Raw genomic sequence first — 20,522 nt, forward strand, 5'->3', positions numbered from 1 at the left:
AACTCATAATGTTCTTCATGTTCTTCATCCTATGAAGGAGTACGGCCGCACACCTTCATCAGGTGGTCGCACACACTCATAATACCCTCCAAAGTGAGAGTAAGGCCACAAAATCGACACATGGGATTCAAGCAAGGAGTGTACGGCCGCACACCCCTGTGTACGGCCACACACATACCCTGTACGGCCGCACACTCTAGTGTGCAGCCTCACTCACAAGCCTGGCCGCATACCCAGCCGCACACTTACCTTTATGGCCATACACACACCCTAATACTCATATTTGGCCTTAAACTTGCATAGACCATTAGATATAGAACATGGGACACTTAGTCTTAGTGATCCTAAGCCCTTAGGAGGGATTTCCCATCGTGTTTGGTCATAAAACACCTTAGCTCTAACTTATATATGTGTCACCATATAATTAATAGGGGCTACGTACGTTCAGAGCATCCGTTGACACTCGACACTCATACGAATCGCATACTCGAACCCTACAATAAACTGTGAGATCATACCCCTTAATGAACCTTTTTAAATGTTTTTTTACATGTTTTAGGGGGGATACAAGTAAAATTTTACAAGTTTTTATTATCAAATCATATGTGATTTACCAATTATCATCAAAAATGGATTTTCTATACTTTTAGTTGCTTACCAATAAAACTGTTTTAGTTGACTATCAAATACATTTTTGGATTTAAATTGTTGTTAAACTTTTTTCAAAACTATGTTTAAACTACTTTTCTTTTCTTTTAAAATATATCTACATTAATATATTTATATAAGTAAGACTTGAAGGACTTAGGACCGATAGCTCGCCTTATTTCCTGTTCTTGTTTGATGTGGTCTTAGGGTATCTGTTGTCCTTCCAACTGTCCTTGAATTCTTAGTTATATATCATATATATTTGTGATAGATATGAAAGTATTCATCTTACTCGCTACCTTTACTATTCAAAGGCATGAAATCATACACTCTAGTTAACTATAATAGGTATAGTTAAGACTACTGCTCGTTACCTCTACTACTACTATACTCACTATAACTGCTATTATTACAAGTTAATATATGTATAAGAGAACACTCTATGAACTATACAAAAAGACTACTATACTATAATACAAGAGAATACACTAATTCAGAGTATAACACACTATCCCTCTATAAGACACTCTACTACGCTTACACCATGTGACCAGGGCTTTCCGGAAGGAAGACAACACTACACGTATAGACCTATACGGCGCAGACACTATTACATCCCGATTGTTAACTACAGTCCGAGCCGACTAGGCCCTGGGGTGGCACTACATCACTACACTACGCATGACCGGGAAGGTTGTCGGGTTCTCTATTATCATCCAGCCTGGTTACATGAGAGTTACACCTTTATTTAAATTAATACACTAAGACTAAAGCCTAAGCTAACATCCCGAAGTAAGTAAGTATCTATTACTAATGGAAGTTTGCACCATTACTACTGTCAACAGGCATAACTTTTCTTCATCTATGTTACTCACACGAGATTTATTACCGTACTTTTACAACTGAAGGTTTTCAATGATTATACATACACACAACTCAAACGATTTAACTTACATTGTACTTTTCTGGAAAATATAGGATTTTATAGGGATTTCTACTACATATAAACATAAATTTCAGTTTTTTATACTATAAGTTTGTAAACACTTTTATACAACAACGACACTAAATTCTTATGAACTCACTAGCTTTATGCTGATACTCGTTTTCAAAATAACTTGTATCCTTAGGTCAAAGATAGACAGGTACATGTGCAGCTTTTGGAGAAGATGGAGCACATACAAGACCCATCTTTTATTTTGGTTATACTTTTGGTGTCTATAAACTTTACAGAACATGTTTGTAATTAAATTCTATATATATATATATATATATATATATATATATATATATATATATATATATATGCAGTGGTTGTTGTCACTAGTTTATACTATTATGCAATTGTTATGATACTGTACATGACGTCCTCTACCCCAAAACGTATGCCGCCATTTTCGGTTTTATGGTGTGACAGCATTGGACCGAAGTCCGGAAACTAACTGGGACCTTGTCCCCTGCATTGGACCGAAGTCTGGACTAACTGGGGCCTTGCCCCCTGCATCGGACCAAAATCCGGAAACTGACTGAACATAGCATAGCATAAACATATCCACTAGCATGAACACATAAACTGCATACTGCATCGGGCCGTAGCCCGGAACACATAACACATAAATCCTGTCTGAGCCACGAAGGCATCAAACATACTAACTACTGCATCGGACCGAAGTCCGGAAACTACTGCTAGCTAGACAGGCCGGCATTGTGGCCTTAGACCCGTTCCTACTTGAAGGAAACTCACCTGAACTGCTGAGCTCTGCTAATAACCCTCTGGATACTAATCGACAACCTTCTGAGTCGCTGCTCCTCTAGCTCTCCGAGCTACCAATATCAATATGATACTTAGTCTGACAATCCTCTAAAAGTCAACTAAGTGAACTCTAGTCAAAGTCAAAGTCCTGGTCACATTCAACCTTCCAGGTTGACCCTACTCGCCGAGTCAGCCTACTGACTCGTCGAGTTCATAAGCTCAGAAACTCCTTTCATTCGCGACTCGACTCGCCGAGTCAGACCATGACTCGTCGAGTCTACTGATTCCCGAGTTCGGTCCTGTCCAACTCACTGAGTCTTCACTCAACTCACTGATCCGAGTCTTAACTAGAAGGGTTTGGGGTTTCGCGACTTGACTCGCCGAGTCCAAGAATAGGCTCGCCGAGTCCAAGGCAATCTTCAACAGACTCGCCGAGTTGTTCTTCCAACTCGTCGAGTTCCTGCCTATCTTCATCCAACTCGCCGAGTCCACCCATGTGACTCACCGAGTTGCTACGCGATTTAAGTATGGTATCTAGCCCGACTCGCCGAGTCATCTCCCAGACTCGCCGAGTCCTTTCGTGTATTCTCATGATCTCCAGTCACAGAGCTACTCCTTTGCTCCAAACAATAGATCTGGGATCCTATAGTCCATTAGCAATAGAAAGTTGTTACCTTTACGTGCTCCTTGTCTCATAATACCAAAACCAAGCTAGAAAGGAACTTAACTCATGGGGAATGGCTTTTGCATAGCAACTAACAGGGCTTTCTGCATCTTTGGTCCAAATAGAGCTCAGATCTGGAGTTTCAACTCTAGATCTAACTTGTGCACCCACTTCTCATCACATACTCCCAAAAAAAACCCTAAAACTCCATGAAAGATGGATCTAGAAAGGAGAAAGCCAAGGATAATGATTCATTACCTCCAAATGCTCTAAAAAGTTCCACCAACTTTGGATCCAAGGCCTCCTCTTGCATCACTATGAATCTCTTATCTTCTAAGCTCCAAATTACTTCACCAAGGGTAGATCTTGCTCCAAAAACGGTTATGGTGGCTAGGGTTTGGGGTTCTGGACTATAGGGGCCGCAAATGAGCCCTAGGGAAAAGAACAAGATGCTTAAATAGGGTACGAAGTCCCGGAATTAGGGTTTCCCAACCCAAACCAGACTCGCCGAGTCGGTCACTTACTTTACACCCGGATCCCGCTCCGACTCGCCGAGCTCCTCCCTAGACTCGACGAGTCGACCCTCTTTAACTTATGGTTTTCCTTTCCTTTCATGACCTTTCTGATTTCGGGTGTTACAGATTGTGAAATATTGTAAAGGGACTAAGCCATGAGATCTTCCTTGCATCTAACTTTGTAGGACGTTGAGTGTATTCTTTGGTGAAATTGTCTTTGTCGACAAGTGACCAATTAAATTTCAGAATTTCGAAAATGATTTTGGATCGTATCTTTTATATTTGGATCGAGTTTAATAAGTATCCGAGTGTCTTCTGGCTGAGTTAGGCAAACTCGCTTCCATTGGAGGCCGAGTTAAGTAACATGTCGAGTATTTGGTTGTGTTAGCTAAGTTTACAACCCTGTATGTAATAAAATTTAAAGTTTTAACCATATAAAAGATATCACTATTATCATATGTTCTACATAATTATGGTAATATTTATGATAGAAAACATTTTTTTTACTATTTAAGATAAAAAGTTGTCTCTATTATCATATGTTGTACACAATGATAAAATTTAAGATAGACAAAAAGATATCCTTGTTATCGTATTTTCTACATAATGATAATATTTAATATAAACGTTTTAATTTAATATGAAATTATTGTTTAATAGATAACAATAATGATTTATTTATTTTTAAAAATTAATTTTTTTTTCTATTTTAATCATATAACTTTGTATATGCAAAACAACTTCAAGTTCCAACCTTATCTCTTATAATATAGTTCAACATAATAACAATACTAAAAATCATTTTTTATATTTTTTATGAAACTATTATTTAATTGTTAATAACAATGATTTAGTTATTTTTAAGATAAAATATATTTTTTTAAATCCCACGCAACGCGCGGGCGTTCACCTAGTATATATATATACATATATATATATATATATATATATATATATATATAGAGAGAGAGAGAGAGAGAGGTTCAAATGTTTCTAGCAACTATTGTGTGCATATATGCACCAATGAGAATTTAGGAAATAATTAATTATTAAATAAATTAAAAAAGGGTATAATGGTAAACTTAGTATATATAATTATGGTAAAAAAATAATTCATTTAATCTCTCCTTAATTAGTTAAACCCTACAAAACCAACATCCCTTTATCAGTCAGTCGTCGATCATAAAATCATATCGTCAACCCTAAGGCCCTCCATTGAATGTCTGAAATTACAGAGATCTATGGTTGAAGTTTGGCGGATTTTACCGATCTTGGTCGAAATGGGTAAGCATTGTTGATTGTCTTTTCCATCTCCTCGAGTATCGTTGGTCACCGATTTGTTCTGTTGGTGGTGAAGCACGACGACATGTAGGCATCCGACGGGAGCAGTAGTGCTCTGATTCCATCGAATTGGATTGATCTGATTCATGTTTCTGGTGCTCCGATTCCTGTATACTAGGTACGATTCACCTTATTAATTCAGACCCCTTATTAATTCTTCAATTACATGATTCTTGTAGTAATCAATATTCTAATTTCTACCTATTTCCATCGACTTCCACTTACAGTAATCAATTTCAAATTTTTACTACTGCTTCTCTTCTACTCTTATACTTCTATTCTGTTAGTAATTGAGAATGGTTTTTTGGCACTAGCATTCATCTATCCTGATGCGCCTACTGCTTCCTGATGTGCCTACTGGAATTGAGTTTGTAAACATACTCTTGTTGGAATTCTGCTTCTAAATCAAATATGTTGCTGGAAATTATGTTTATAGGTAAACTATTGCAAGTAAATACAATATTTTTGAACCTTGTGGTATGCATTCTAAATCAAATATGTTGCTGGGAATTATGTTTATAGGTAAACTATTGCAAGTAAATCAAATATGCTTTTTGACTTGTTTGATGATAATGCCTAACAAGTGCTTGTTGAAATGCCTGAAAGAGAATCTAAAGAATTTAACCTTGTGGTATGCATTCTGTCAGAATTACTAGCAACACATTTGTTATGTAATTGTTTAAAAAGATAATTAATTTGTCTGTGTATTATTTTGGTTCAATTTGTGATTTTGAATTCCAATTTCTATTGTCCTTTGTTATTGTATATTTGGAATATAAAATTATATTAGCAGTAAATACAACACTTTTGAATGTATTTTATGTATTCTGTCAGAATGTATTCTGTCATATTCTATGTATTCTACCAGAGTATATTAAGTGAATGTTAACTGCAAGCAACATGTTTTTAACCATTATTAGTTTTTGTTGTATTTGTGAAAGGAATGGCTGGAAGAATGCGTTGAAGACCTAATAGGAATAACTTGAAGAATGAATAAAGTTTGATCATACTCACAATTTAAGAATGTTGTTATTTTTAAGAATTTTATTCATTTTTGTCGATATTCTTTTAGAATATGTATAATTATATTAAAATGTATAAGACTTGTAGTCTGTAAGAATATGTATGAATTTATATTTAAGTTCGGATGTATAAAAATATATTAGAAAATTGTTATTTTTCAATCTCGGATTCAAGAATTTTATTATTCTTCATTAATATTCTAATAGAATAAAATTTTGTAAGAACATCATTCTAGCAAAAAAATATTCTGATAGAATAAAACCGGTTATGTTTACAAATTACGTTAGAATTAAAATTGAATTAATTAAAAAAATCAGATTTTTAAAATTAGGAGAATTAAAAATCCATAAAAATTCGAAAATTTCCTTTTATAAATGTAGTTAATTGTCCAAAATATCATTTTGCTAAAATTTGTGTGATTATATGGTACATGTTATTCCATTGTAATATCATACACTCTCAAATCATGTTCATTGATTAATTTCATCCGCTGGTCCAGATCTGTGCATCTTGGCACACAATAGTTAGTAAAAAACAAAATAATTTAAGCCTATATATATATACACACACACACACACACACACAAGTTAACTTCCGCCCAATCTCCGACTATCTGTTTTCTAGGCCAATCTTCGGTGGCGGTGGTCTGCATCTCTGTTGTTTTTGCTGCTGCTTTGGGCTAGGTTCTAAAAGGCTCCTATGCCGCGCCATGACTCCAAAGCTTGTACTTTCCGTCACAACTTTAACAAAATGCCGCCTTAAGCCATATATGTATATAAAAACCAATAATAGTAGAAAATATATATAGAATTATGAATTATATACAAATTGCCACCATAAGTTATGCCTTACAAACAAAATGGCTCGCCATGGCTTGTCAAAGTTTGATGCTTGACATTGCTGCTGGTTTGACGCCTAACATTATTTAGAACCTTGGCTGTGGGACTCCGATTATGAAGCTCTGACAGGTTGTTGATGGTTGACGAGGTTATACTTCGACGATTCTGTTTTTCTGGCCAATCTTTGACGACTTTTGATGGTGGCAAAACTCCAACATAGCATAGTTTAGAAGGATTGACGAAGTTTGATGGTGACAAATAATGGAGTTTGAGCATTTATAGGCGAGGCTAACAGCAAAGAAACGACGGGTTTGTAGGCGGACTAGCTAGCAGCGGCTGTAAGAGGTTTTCTGGCGATGACCGGAAAAACCGGAGGCTCGCCGGAAAAATCATGTTGCTGGAGAAGATAACCGAAGGCTTGCCGGAGATATCAAAATCACCAGAAAATCCATCTTTTGGAGGCCATCAACAAGTTATAAGAATGTAATGTGAACAAAACTAACAAGTTAACTTGTGTATTTTGTAAAAAAACATTAGTGACTAAATTCGTACAAAACGAAAACAATATTACCATTTGAAGTCATTTTCCTCATTTCCTGCCATATATACAATATTTTTTTCCCTTTTCAAAAAAGAAATACAAAACTAAAATTTGTTTTGTTAAAAAATCAAATATTGATCAACCATTTCGATTTGGTCCTTCTAGAAGTTAACATGTTTTCATATGTTCACATGTCAACTTTTATTATGGGCTTGTCAGAGATATCAAAATCACCAGAAAATCCATCTTTTGGAGGCCATCAACAAGTCATAAGAATGTAATGTGGACAAAACTAACAAGTTAACTTGTGTACTTTGTAAAAAAAACATTAGTAACTAAATTTGTACAAAACGAAAACAATATTATATATACAATATTTTGTCCCTTTTCAAAAAAGAAATAAAAACTAACATTTGTAAAGTTAAAAAAACCAAATGTCGATCAACGTTTTCGATTTGGTCCTTCTAGAAGTTAACATGTTTTCAACCGGAGGGCCCAACCCACATATTGGTCCCCACCCATAGTAACAGGCCCAACCCAACATACAATCGGGCCCAAACCTACATACATATGGGCCCATCCTAACATACATATGGGCCAACTAATCATACAAACGGGCCCAACCCTGCATACATACGGGCCTAACCTAACATACAAATGCAAGAGTCACAAAGACAATTAGCATCCTACTCAATATAGTGAGAAGTCTTAGCCCCGCAAACGTAGTCAAAATCCAACAGCTCTCATGTAGTTGAGGAACATGTGCTAAACACCACCTAATGAACCATACAAGATGAAACCTTAGTTCATCTACCAAACTAGCAATTTGACCAAAAGTCAACCTAGGTCTAAGTCAACACCCAAAGTCAACGATCAACTTCGAAGTCAAAATTCACTAACTTACATCAGCAAGCCTCCACGTCGTGGCCTTCCTTTGGTCACATTGTGGTTGCAAAATGACAAAACAGTCAGACTGCCCCCAATGGCAACGTCGTGGTAGCCTAAGGCAACATCATGGAAACTGGGTCTAAACAACTTAACGAGTGGAGCTATTTTTTCCCAATTCCAAGAGCTCTAAAGCTCAAATATGATATTTCCCAAGGTATTGATGGATAAAGTTTCCCACTTTATCCATTAAGACATTCTAATAAGACAAAGATCTCTAAACTTAGGTTCTTAAGGACATCAAAAGGAATGACTTATCCATTAAGCTCTTAATCAACAAAGACATTTATCCAGGTTTTCCAGAAAGCTTTTTGGCACCAAATGGATCATAAAAGTTGGTGCTTTATGGACATACATGTCCAATGCATGTCTCTTCTATTTTTAGGTCAAAACAAGGGAGAAATGAACTTATACTTTTGCATGGGATCAAATACTCTAAGAAACTCCAGATCTATAACATATGACCTTATAGCGACCTCAAGGATCCATAAAGTTGCCAACTTTATGGTATCCATTCCTCTAAACTTCCACTACATGAAGAAAAGGGACAAAGAACTTAGATCTAGAAACATGCAACTAGAAATATTGAATCTTCGACACTTATAAGGGTCTAGAATATGCACAAGAGGATGAAGGTTTATATCGATCAGATACACTTCAAGTATAAAGAACAAAAGCAAAATAATCTAAGCAAATAAAGAACACAAGGAATTCTCCAAATTGCCTTTCACCAAGAAAGGGGTTGTCACAAAGACGATTACGATATCAAGCTGTAGGTTACATTAGGGTTTCACCTTAATGTTGAATATATACTAATCTATACAAATATATGCCTTGATTTAAGGGATTGTATCTAATCTATACTAAGAACCAATCCTTATCATAAAGATATTAGATTTGCTATGTATTCTATACTTATCAGCATCATTACCTAATATACAAAAGGTTACATAGAATAAATATCTCCATGATGACGCTGATAGACTTGATTTGCTGACGCTGATAATGGTGTATACGCTGGCGTTGATAGATAGTGTGTAGAGTATTTGACTCATCAGATCATAGGGTGTGACCTTACAAGCTCTCCCTATCTGATGATGTCAAAAATAATCTTTAATGAATCCTTCAGCTTGTGCTCCCCCCTGAGAGTAAGATTGGAATTTCAAGTTCTTTAGCTTTAATGATGCTCCCCCTGAAAATGAATCACAACGGACGAACAATGCAGATTGAAATTTCAAGTTCTTAAGCTTGAACTAATGCCCCCCCCTGAAACATGAATTGCAACGGACGAACATTGCCTCCCCCCCTTAGATTTTTCTTTTCTTTAGATCAAGAACATTTAGTAGTTTCTTCAGCTCCTATAGTAAGATTCTCCCCTTTTTGACATCAGCAGCAAAAATAGTTTTGAACTTGCAATTTAGTAAGATTGTGATGTCTCCCGATATTATATGTTTAAACTACCATTCGCTGACATAATATTGCGAGATCTCATCAACGTCTGGTTTCATACACTGACTTATTAATCACTTTTATTAGAAGAAAAGGGTAAGAGTGGTATGATGCGTGTAATACATTCTGATATGAAATGTACCCATCGACAAAGAGTGCCAAAGTTTTATCAATGTATGGCTAATACAGTGAATCGTTAACTTCTTAATAGAAGCATTGTTAGAAAAGAGTGGGTAGGTGCATGTAATATATCACGGATAATGATATGCCCATCAACACATATTTTTTGAATTCTCATCAGCGTTTTGTATCATACGCTAAATCATAAAATTATAACGAAGAAAGTAAGGAGAGAATGGATTGCTTCAGTCATGCTGAGTTGGAATCAACATGAATCCTCAACAATAATAACCCATCAATAAGAGATGGTTCAATCCTTGCATCATAGAGTTAGTTGCATTCTAGAATCAAAGATTCACCATCAATTCACTATGGTACTATGTCATACCTCAGACTAAGAGGTCAGAGACATGAATAACCCTTTTTCATTTAAGGATCAGATAAGTAACTCTGACGCTGATGACTATGCAATCAGGGTAAGCCATTGGGTTATGGTCAATGTTTCAGCAGAACATGAAACTTGATGCATACGACAAGCATGCTTCTAGGGACGAAGTCAAGTAAGAGATAAATGAATAAGAGTGGACACTTAGGACTTACTATATATTTTTTATTTGGACCTGGCAATCTCACTTTGAAAGCTTAGAGTATGCTAGACAGTCATCATGAGTGGGTGACTCAATGTTCTCATCAGATGGTCTCACTAAGGAGATACTTAGAGATATTTAGTCACATACAACAACATGCTTCTAAGGATGATAAATTATCAATGGTTACATACTTGGCTTGAGAAGTGCCACTGTCAACCTTAATATGAATGGTATACAATAGTAAATAACAGAATACAAAGAAAAGAGTTAGTCAAACGAGGAAATATTCTAAAAGCAAAATATGTGCAACTTTTTCAGAAAGATGATAAAGACTTGATCCATCAAATCTTTTGAATTGAATGGCCATAAATGAACTTCCATTTTCCGGGATATCTACCACTTGATCCTGTCTATAAAAGAAAACACAAGAAAATATAAACACATCAATATACAAAACTTCTCACTATAAACCAAGAGTGATGAAGCCATTTATCATTGAAACATTACAGATGGACGCCAAGCTTCATATTCATCAGGAGCAAGAGAAGAGTAGAAAACAGTCTTTCTAACCAACGAGTTAACTGGCTCAAATCCATGAAACCATCATGTTTTCAAGATCAACATGAGGGAATTTGAAGTTTTATCGAATTATGAGTCAATAGATGAAAACAAGACTTACTGCATTGATGGTTGCTCCTTGCACTTTGGAGGTAAAACCTTTCTGCAAAATAGCTGAAAGCTTTCCACCATATTTTAATGTTTCGTTAGTTTTAAAATTATTTTTTGAAATACATGATTCCTGTAAAATTTTGGCATAACAATGGATGTGTTTGATAACATCTAAAAGTGGAAGATTTACCTCAACCTTACGAAAGATTTCCATAATATGCTCGTCCTCTCACTTGCGATTCGTGCTTCTCAGTTGTGATGGAAATGGTACAAATGGACTGTACTCCTTTAGATTCGGATTTACTGGTTTTGGGGTTTCTGTTCTTTCATCTTTTTCAGCTTCTTCATCAACCAAAACTTCTTCATATTCTTTTTCAGCTTCTTTTTCTAGTTCAGATACGCTTGGGCCTTCATATCTTTTCCCAATTTTTAAGGAAATAACACTCACATTGTGATTTGGATTATTTTCATTGTGTCCTGGTAACTTTCCTTGAGATTTTAGTCGACCCACAGAAGTGGCAAATTGAGACACCTGCTGTTCCAGATTCTTGATACTACCTCGGGTTTTGTTTTGGAATACTTAGGTGCTTGTCGCAAGACTTTTTACAATATCTTCTAAGGTCACATTGGAACTACTAGCTTGCTGATTTGAAGGGTGGTTCTGAAATTGTTGCTGCTGGTAACTTTGCTGGTTCAGATTCTGATAATCGGGTTGATTCTGAAAATTCAACTGCTACAAAAACTCGGAGGATGTTGAAATTGCTATCATTGCTGATAATTATTCTGATAAAAATTTAGAGGTTGATTAAAGTTTTTCTGTTGCTGGTATCCTCTAATAGCTTTTACTGCAGCTGTATCCTCTTGCAGTAACGGACACATATCTGTTGGATGTCCAGTCTTCAAGAAGATTCCACATGGTTTCTTTGCAACCACTTTTTATTTCGTTAATAATAAAATAACTTTTGTTAGCTCAAAAATTTAGGACTCTAGATGAGCATTGATGTCTTCTTTTACTCCTTTTTCTTGATCAATGTGTTAGTTTCTGAATGCTTTGACTCTATCTCCATCTTCTCGATCAACTCTTAGATTTCTGTCGGTGTCATATCGTCTAAGGAACCTCTACTAAAATCATTTATAATACGTCGCTCCTTGGGTGTCAAACCTTCACAGAAATAGTTGTACAACTGATAATCGATGATCCCATGTTGGAGGCAATGAACCAACAACCTTTTAAATCTCTCCTAGGAAGTGTGTAAGGCTTCTCTTATGTCTTGTTTGATACCAAGGATTTATCTTCCGAGACTCAAAAATTGCGTTTCTAGAAAATCTTTTCTAAAAATAACTTTGCAAGTTCTGTCCAAGTGGTAATGGAACCCGATGGGAGCTCGTACAACAATTCCCTTGCTGAATCTTGCATTGAAAAAGGGAATGACCTTAACTTTATCTGGTATTTCGTGACAACATGCGACTTCATTCCTGAACAAACTACATGAAATTCCTTAAGGAATTTACGTGGGTCTTCTTTTTCCATACCACAAAATGTAGGAATATGATGTATCAATCCAAAATTGAGTTCAAAGTTCTGGGCTTCTGGAAAAGTAATGCAAAGAGGTTGTCGACTGACCTCTTTCCAGGTTGGAGAGTGAAACCTTTCCCGGTATAAAGGTGACTTAGTAGGAACGACTCGCATCTTATGGCCTTTTCTGATACTCACACTCCTACCTTGATTACCAGGACTACATCATAGGGATGTAGGTCGACACTCAGACAACCAGTACCCGAGGCACAGGAAAATTTATACCTAATACAGTCATGACAGATATGTCCAGGGTTAGCCATCGTCTCTCATTACCTTGTATTCCTTTCCGTGTAGGAGAAACCATGCCACCGAAGAAGCGTAACCAGTTCACAAGCAAGAAACCTACTCTCTTATTCGATGAAGCTACGTTCCAAGCTGCAGTCTCAGCAGCCGTAGCAGCTGTCATGGCTCACCTGAATGCTAACAATGCCAATGTTAGTAAGAGCCCTATCGGGAATTCCGATCCTAGCAATGGACAGCAGCAACCAACACCTTTATACCCAGCCACCCAAGAACCTCAACTGAACTCACTGAAGAGAAAGATCGAGGAGGGAAGTACCTCGGCTCAAGGACTTTCCGAAAGGCAACGAGCTGAGACAGTCAGTATCCTTGCCAACCCTCCCATCCCTACGCCTAGGAGACCATACCTAGGAGACCTCCCCTACTGCAGTAAGTGCATCTACCATCATCATGGTGTCTGCCGGGAGCTCTATTGTGCTAGGTGCCACATGTTGGGGCATACTGCTCGCGTCTGCAGAACCCCGGTTGAGTTCATTACATCAACCACCAATGTGGCGACCCGTACAGTTTGCTACCTATGTGGTGAAGTGGGACACTTCAAGAAGGACTGCCTAACCGAAGGGAAAGACAAGGACACAGGAGGAGTCTAAATCTAATGCTTAGGGAGAAGCATCAAGGAACCTGGTAGATTTTTGGTACGTCTCTCGATCCCAGATAACTAACCGAGAACATTAAAAGACTAATTCAAAATGTAAATACTTCCCCATTAAGGCGAAAGTCGCAGCACTGTTATAAAATTTAAATTCATTAGGTAAAAATATAATGGCTAAACGTATGCATTACGGCCATGTATAGTTAAGATGGATAGACCTAGAGTGAGTGAATGTCGCCTCATTTCCCGTTCCTCGTTTGGTTGTGGATTTAGGGCGGAGTCGCTCAGTCAACAGTCCTCCCCACCTTAAATATACATGACTAGTATATGTTAGGCGGTTATAGAAATGCCTCGTGAGAATCCATTCGTGAAAAGATACTCTACTCGGAAACACTTAGGACTCTCTATAGTTCCGTGTCTATTCTATCGGTCCAAATATCCGCGGCGGTGATACATAGGACGAAACCTTAGACGCCTAGAACTCGTGTTCCTGTTCGGCGCATGACTCTATCGATCTTCACTTTATATCATGTCGAGGTATGCCAACTTCGACGACCCTATCGATCATGGTTTGACTTCGTTCAGCCATGTGTAAATCCTTAGTGCTGTGTAAAAAGAACTTTCTCCATAGCCCTTTCGGCAAATAAAGGTTCTTCCGAACCTAAACCTAACACAAATAATCAAACCTAATGTGATCCGTCAATCGTCCCTCTTATCTCAAACCTTCCGAAGTACCCAAGAGAGGGTACCGTACACTGTTGACCGACCCCTCGTAGTCAGATTGACACCGAAGCGAAAGGCCCTGCATGCATTCCAGAAGACGATAACCACCTGAAGCATACCTAGTAGATTCCCTAGAAAGACCCATCATCCTATCCCATGGAACGGGAGCTAGAGTCAAGAGAACCCTACGGATTAAGCTACTATAATGACCACGAATCCGAAATTTGTTGTCATCCCGGTTAAGCCAACATAGTAGCTAACACCCTCGGTTGATAAAGAAACCTGAGTCGTAAGAGTCAAGGACATTGACTATGACCATCCATTCACGCTTAATTCCCCGAATTAAGCATCGCAACGAATATCCTGGAAATCCGAGAACTGCGATAAAGTAAACTCTAAAGAAGAATGGATGAAAAGATTAAAGTTCCGAGTGAAGGGAACCTATACTCACTAGATTCGACCTAGACCGAGAAAACTCAGAACCTTCAGAAGAGTCGTTGCAGTAGATGCTCGCACTACTCAGGCACTCCGTCTATCCTGTTATAGACAAGTAGTGCCTATCATCCTCCACCCTCTTGCATGGAGGAAATCGTCGTCGCCCTGTAGACGATAGACTTCATTCTCCAAAGTGAACACTAGAATACCGAGAACCACAGGATAACCTCCGTAGCCAACAATCCTTGATCAAAGTGCGAAAGTAGTTGCGTTAAGCCTCATGACCCAGATCCCGAAGAGATTAGAGAATTGACACCAGCCATGGTGTTAGTCGAAGGGTTATGCAGGAGCATGCGCTTTCCACGCTAGAATAAACCAAAGTCTTAGAGATTCATTGGACTATTAGGTATTCCACGGATACTTTCTCACACAAAAATAGTAGAACCACCTCCTGAGATAGTCCAACACTCGTCTGGTGAAACCCTATCTCCCGACCTTCAAGGTTTCCGTATCTCAAGATTCTTTAGTGCAAGTTCGTTTTGCACAAGCTTAAGATAGACACTCTATAGCAAACAGATAACCATAGTCACACAACCCATCCGATGACCTAGAAAGCCTCTAAAAGCCAGTTGGCAGGAAACGCGAAACAAAGGACAACCTGAGATTCCTAAGAACCAACCTGAAGGACTACACTACCAGTACGGGAGAGAACATTAGGAACTTCGGAATGGCGATCGCGCCAGTGATGATCTTGCCATAGAAGTACACTATGTTCTAAGTACTGAAAGGCTCTACCCTTCCGAGAGCCTAGGACCATCTGAGAATCCTCAGAGATTTAGTCCAACCCTCGTCAGACCACTACTACCTTCGGATATTCCACCAGATTCACACCTGATCGATCCACTTCTGAGAGTAGATATGCGATTACCCGATGTCACTCTTCGTATTCCACTCATCTTGATAGAGACCATTGAGAACCCTAACCTCGTGGATACACCAGTTGGAACCCACTAAGCTACACGAGACGAAATCCGCATCCCGTACGTGAAGGTTTGTTGAGATGACAAACACAGACCAAAGATTCACAGGGGAATGCGAGGACAAACAGAATAGGAAGTATCCTCCTGCCTCTACGCGGTCATTCATACCTACTTCCTTGCCTAGACCTGAATTTCGGGACGAAATTCCCTCTAACGGGGGGATGATGTGACAACCCAAGTTTGTTCTGTTATATTTTCCCGTTACTGTTAACGGAATATTCCACTGTATAAAAGTTCCGTTAATTAGAGGTCGTCAAATAAATAAATGTTTCATTTATTTATATATCTCTATGTCGTTAAGTCATGATAAGAGAAATAAAAACTCGTAATACACATTTCCATTTAATTGGAAAAGTTAGTTTTTATTATTATTACGACCACTAAATCGGGTGCGACCAAAAGCCCCGTATAACGATAGTATCGGGTAGAATTCCACTGAGCCCCAACTCGAACCCCTATATAAAGGTGAGTGGAGTCCATTGGAGACTTTTACACTCCCTAAACTCTCTCTCTCTCTCTCTCTATACTCTCTTACTAGACCCGTTTTCGAATCCAAATCCGCAACCAAACACTTCCAAATCGTAAGTCCGCTTATCCTAGCTTGTTCTAAACATTATGATTCGTGTTTATAGCTTAAAAATCGGACTTAGAAGCTGTGAAAGAGGAGTTTACGGCCTAAGATCCTCCTTAGGCCGTAAACCCCTTAAATGAGGCCAAAATGACCCTAAAATGTCCCTAATAGCTTGGAAATAAATTGAGGATTTAGCCTAGGAGTGTTTGATCATTTAAAACCATCAAAATGAGGCATAAAAGAGAGTTTACGGCCCAAGCACATGCTTAGGCCGTAAACACCTCTAAACCATGTCAAAATGCCCCAAAAACACTCCCAAACCACCCTTAGGATTAATACATAATTTAGGGTCTTGCTAATTCGGGTTTAGATCATTTAAACACAAGGAAATAGGGGGTAACATGGAGTTTATGGCCCAAGCAAATGCCTAGGCCGTAAACACCCCTAAACATGCTAAAATGATAGTAAATGTCCCCTGGGCCGTAAACTAAGTATTGAGAGTTTATTCTTGGAGAGTAAACTCCATTCCTAAGCCATTTGAGCCCTTAGTTGTTACCCGGGACACCCCAAACACTTAACCAAGGTGTTTTCTGCTCTTTAGGGTGCGTATACTTGTTTAATTGGTATTATATGTACTAATTGTATGTAAACATATGTTATCATATGTTTAATAGGTCATTAAGTGTGTCCAAGTCTTTACTTGACACCGAGCACCCAACCGGCGCCTTTGTCGGATCCACTTACGCCAGGTCAGTTCATACCCCTGAATGAACCTTTTAAATGTTTTTATACGTTTTATAGGGGGGGGGGAATACGAGTTAAACATGCCAGTTATCATGTCAATCATATGTGATTGATAACCCGCATGCACAAGATTTTACCACACTATACACTGTTTTACCGAGTAGGATACTATGATGGTTTCAAAAAGGTTTTCATTTGTTTCAAAACTCTTACTTATACTGTTTTATCTAAATTCATTTTAAACTGGTTTATAAAGGTTCCAAGGATTTATAAAGTTTTTCAAACTTATTTTACCAAAGAATACCAAATGTGATTTTCCCGGAATATAAAGGTTTGTCCAAGGTTTTCATCAAAGTTCCCTTTCACGACGTATACTTTTACTTGTTAGTTACTGCTGCTTCGCTTTTACTTATTTAAAACTCCTACTTGATAACGCATTTCCTTTGTGATACGCTTATACCGGTTATTGTCTCTATATCGCTTATACTTGTAGCCACTTATACTTGATAGACGCTTTTACTTCACCAGTTGTCGTTTCCACTTCGTGATACACTTATACTTGGTACACTTATACTTCATGATTCGATTATCCCACACTGTACGCTTATACTTCACGACTCGGATATTCCACTATACACTTATACTTCACAAGTCGGTTATTCCACACTGTACACTTATACTTCACGATATGATTCCACTTGATACACACTCAAGCGTAGTTAGATGTATGTTTGTGCTTGTATAGTTGCATATAAATAATGATTGAAGGACTTAGGAAGGCTTGTCCGCCCTATTTCCTTTTCTTCATTGAGATGTGGTCTGGTGGGATCGGATGTCCATCCGAAGGTCGTTTGATTCATTAGTTATATATTATGTACACAAGCATAGACATATGGGTTTACTTCAGTCAGTTAAGTTATGAGTCTCTACCTCTAGTTCAACACTTACATTAGAAACCCACTACCCACTATTTGGGATGCATCTTCAGGACACGGCCTTCTCCGTCGTCTAGTTGGTAACCAGAGTCTCCTGTAGGGAGAGCGGACATTGTGTGTATAGATCTATACGGGATTGACACCCCCGCACCCTGACTGCTAGCTACAGTCCACGACCTACCAAGCCAAGGGGTGACAAATGTCATATTCTCTAGACGCTTGTAGGGCGTCTGGTACTCTAGAAAATGGCCTTATACATTAGAATCCCACTACCCACTATTTGGGATGCATCTTCAGGACACGGCCTTCTCCGTCGTCTAGTTGGTAACCAGAGTCTCCTGTAGGGAGAGCAGACATTGTGTGTATAGATCTATACGGGATTGACACCCCCGCACCCTGACTGCTAGCTACAGTCCACAGCCTACCAAGCCAAGGGGTGACAAATGTCATATTCTCTAGACGCTTGTAGGGCGTCTGGTACTCTAGTGTCGGTTAGTATGGTTACGAGTATCCCGGGTTACCTTATAATTCATGGTCTTAAGGTAATGGTATTTCACCGGCAATTTACACTGTATGCTGGTAACTCATTTTCAGAGTCACACTGTTTTGACCTTGCGAGATGTATCTTTCATTTGATACTGTCTGCGGTCTGTATTCACTGTTTTGACCTTGCGAGATGTATCTTTCATTTGATACTGTCTGCGGTCTGTATTCACTGTTTTGACCTTGCGAGATGTATCTTTCATTTGATACTGTCTGCGGTCTGTACTCACTGTTTTAGACCTTACCAGCTGTACCTTTCATTTGGTACCTTCTGGGGTCCGTGTCTCCATTTGTTAGACGGAACCAGGCAATACTCTCCTGGAGTCTATGATTCCTCTGCCTTAGTCAGCAGTCCTCACTGCTGAGGCATATGTTATTTCCCTGACTTATCTTGCTTTCTTTAATAATCAAATTCTGTATTTTGATAATGATAACGATTAAGGGAAAAACTACTTTTTACCACATACCTCTGTCCAGTCTTGGTAGAAGGATGTTGTTATTAAAGAAAATATAGGATTTTCTGGAAAGAACTCTAATACACTGAAATCTCTTAAACTACTTCATTATAAGGTTATTTGAATAAAATGTCACTAAATACTTATGAACTCACCAACATTTGTAAAAATGCTGATACTCGCTTTTCAAATAACTTGTATTCTCAGGTCAGCATTAGACAGGTACATCCCCGGTGCTGTTGATGAAGATAGCTTAGTACCATGCTGTACTTATTATATTTACTTGTAATACCTTGTTGTATTGTAAAGTAAACCATGTAAAACTATTACTATTAATGCAATGTTTTGTTGTACTTTGATTACTATAATGCATGTGTTGTGATACTTGACATGACGTCATCCACCCCAGAATGTTTCCGCCGTTCCGGTTTTGGGGTGTGGCAGATTAGTATCAGAGCCTTGTTTATAGTGAGCTAAGTATATCAATTCATAAAAGATATACAACCTATAAATACAAAGGGATAAAACACTCTGACCAAGAATTATACTTTAAAATATAACCATATTTTACCAAAGTATAATAACATCCATAATCTAAATACCCGAACAAAAGTATCACAAGAAGAACAATGATAAAAGTCTTCGGATGTTGAGCATTACCGTCAAACCTGGGCAGTTATGTAATCGTAAGCTGGAATAAATGTAACCTGATCAACTACATTTATTAGAGATGCGATGAACGTGTGCTTGGGAGTGATAGTGGTGTTGCAACAGGTCTGAAACTTACCAACTAGGAATGTTAGAGCCAAACATAAAGTTAAAATACTATAGGAGTATTTTGGAACACTAAAAGATTCACACTAATCCCAGAATCATAACCCGAAGATAAGAATCAAACAAGAATTAAAATACCATAGGGGTATTTTAGGATCCATAACTAACCTTGTGTGAAGAACTAAAAAGATCCTTATTGATATACCTACAACTACAGAGGGTGTACTCCCAAGGTTATATATAATAAGGATCCCATAGGCTAAGAATGTGTGGTTTCGCTCTACTTCCTTTTCCTCGTTGGGATGTGGATATAGAGTAGTATCACATATTCGAAGGCCTATCGGATCTAAGCTATATATGATTTGTATACCCTGTGTAATCGTAGCAGGACTCGATATGGATCATCCAGTGAAATGTTAATAATCTCTTAGGACTCTTTAGACATTTCCATTCTCGCACGAACCCCGTAGAAAACCCTATCCACTCCAGTGCTTGACAGAAGAGTTGAGTCCGACCTCGAAGAAGTTCATTGAGAAGATTTCCAGCTCGGAAACGAATGAACTAGGTCGAGACTATTGAATTCACCAAGTGCCTATATCTTTTAGGGACTATTTGATATTACACTTGAGGAGTTAAAGTCTTTTGGTCTTGAAATTTATGATATGCATGATCAAGACTATGATAATGAAGCAAACATGAAAAGAAAACACCAAGGAGCGCAAAAGAGATTTTTA

The sequence above is a fragment of the Lactuca serriola genome, chromosome 3 (genome assembly GCF_051521515.1).
Source record: "Lactuca serriola cultivar US96UC23 chromosome 3, Lser_US96UC23_V15, whole genome shotgun sequence".
Lineage (NCBI taxonomy): Eukaryota > Viridiplantae > Streptophyta > Magnoliopsida > Asterales > Asteraceae > Lactuca > Lactuca serriola.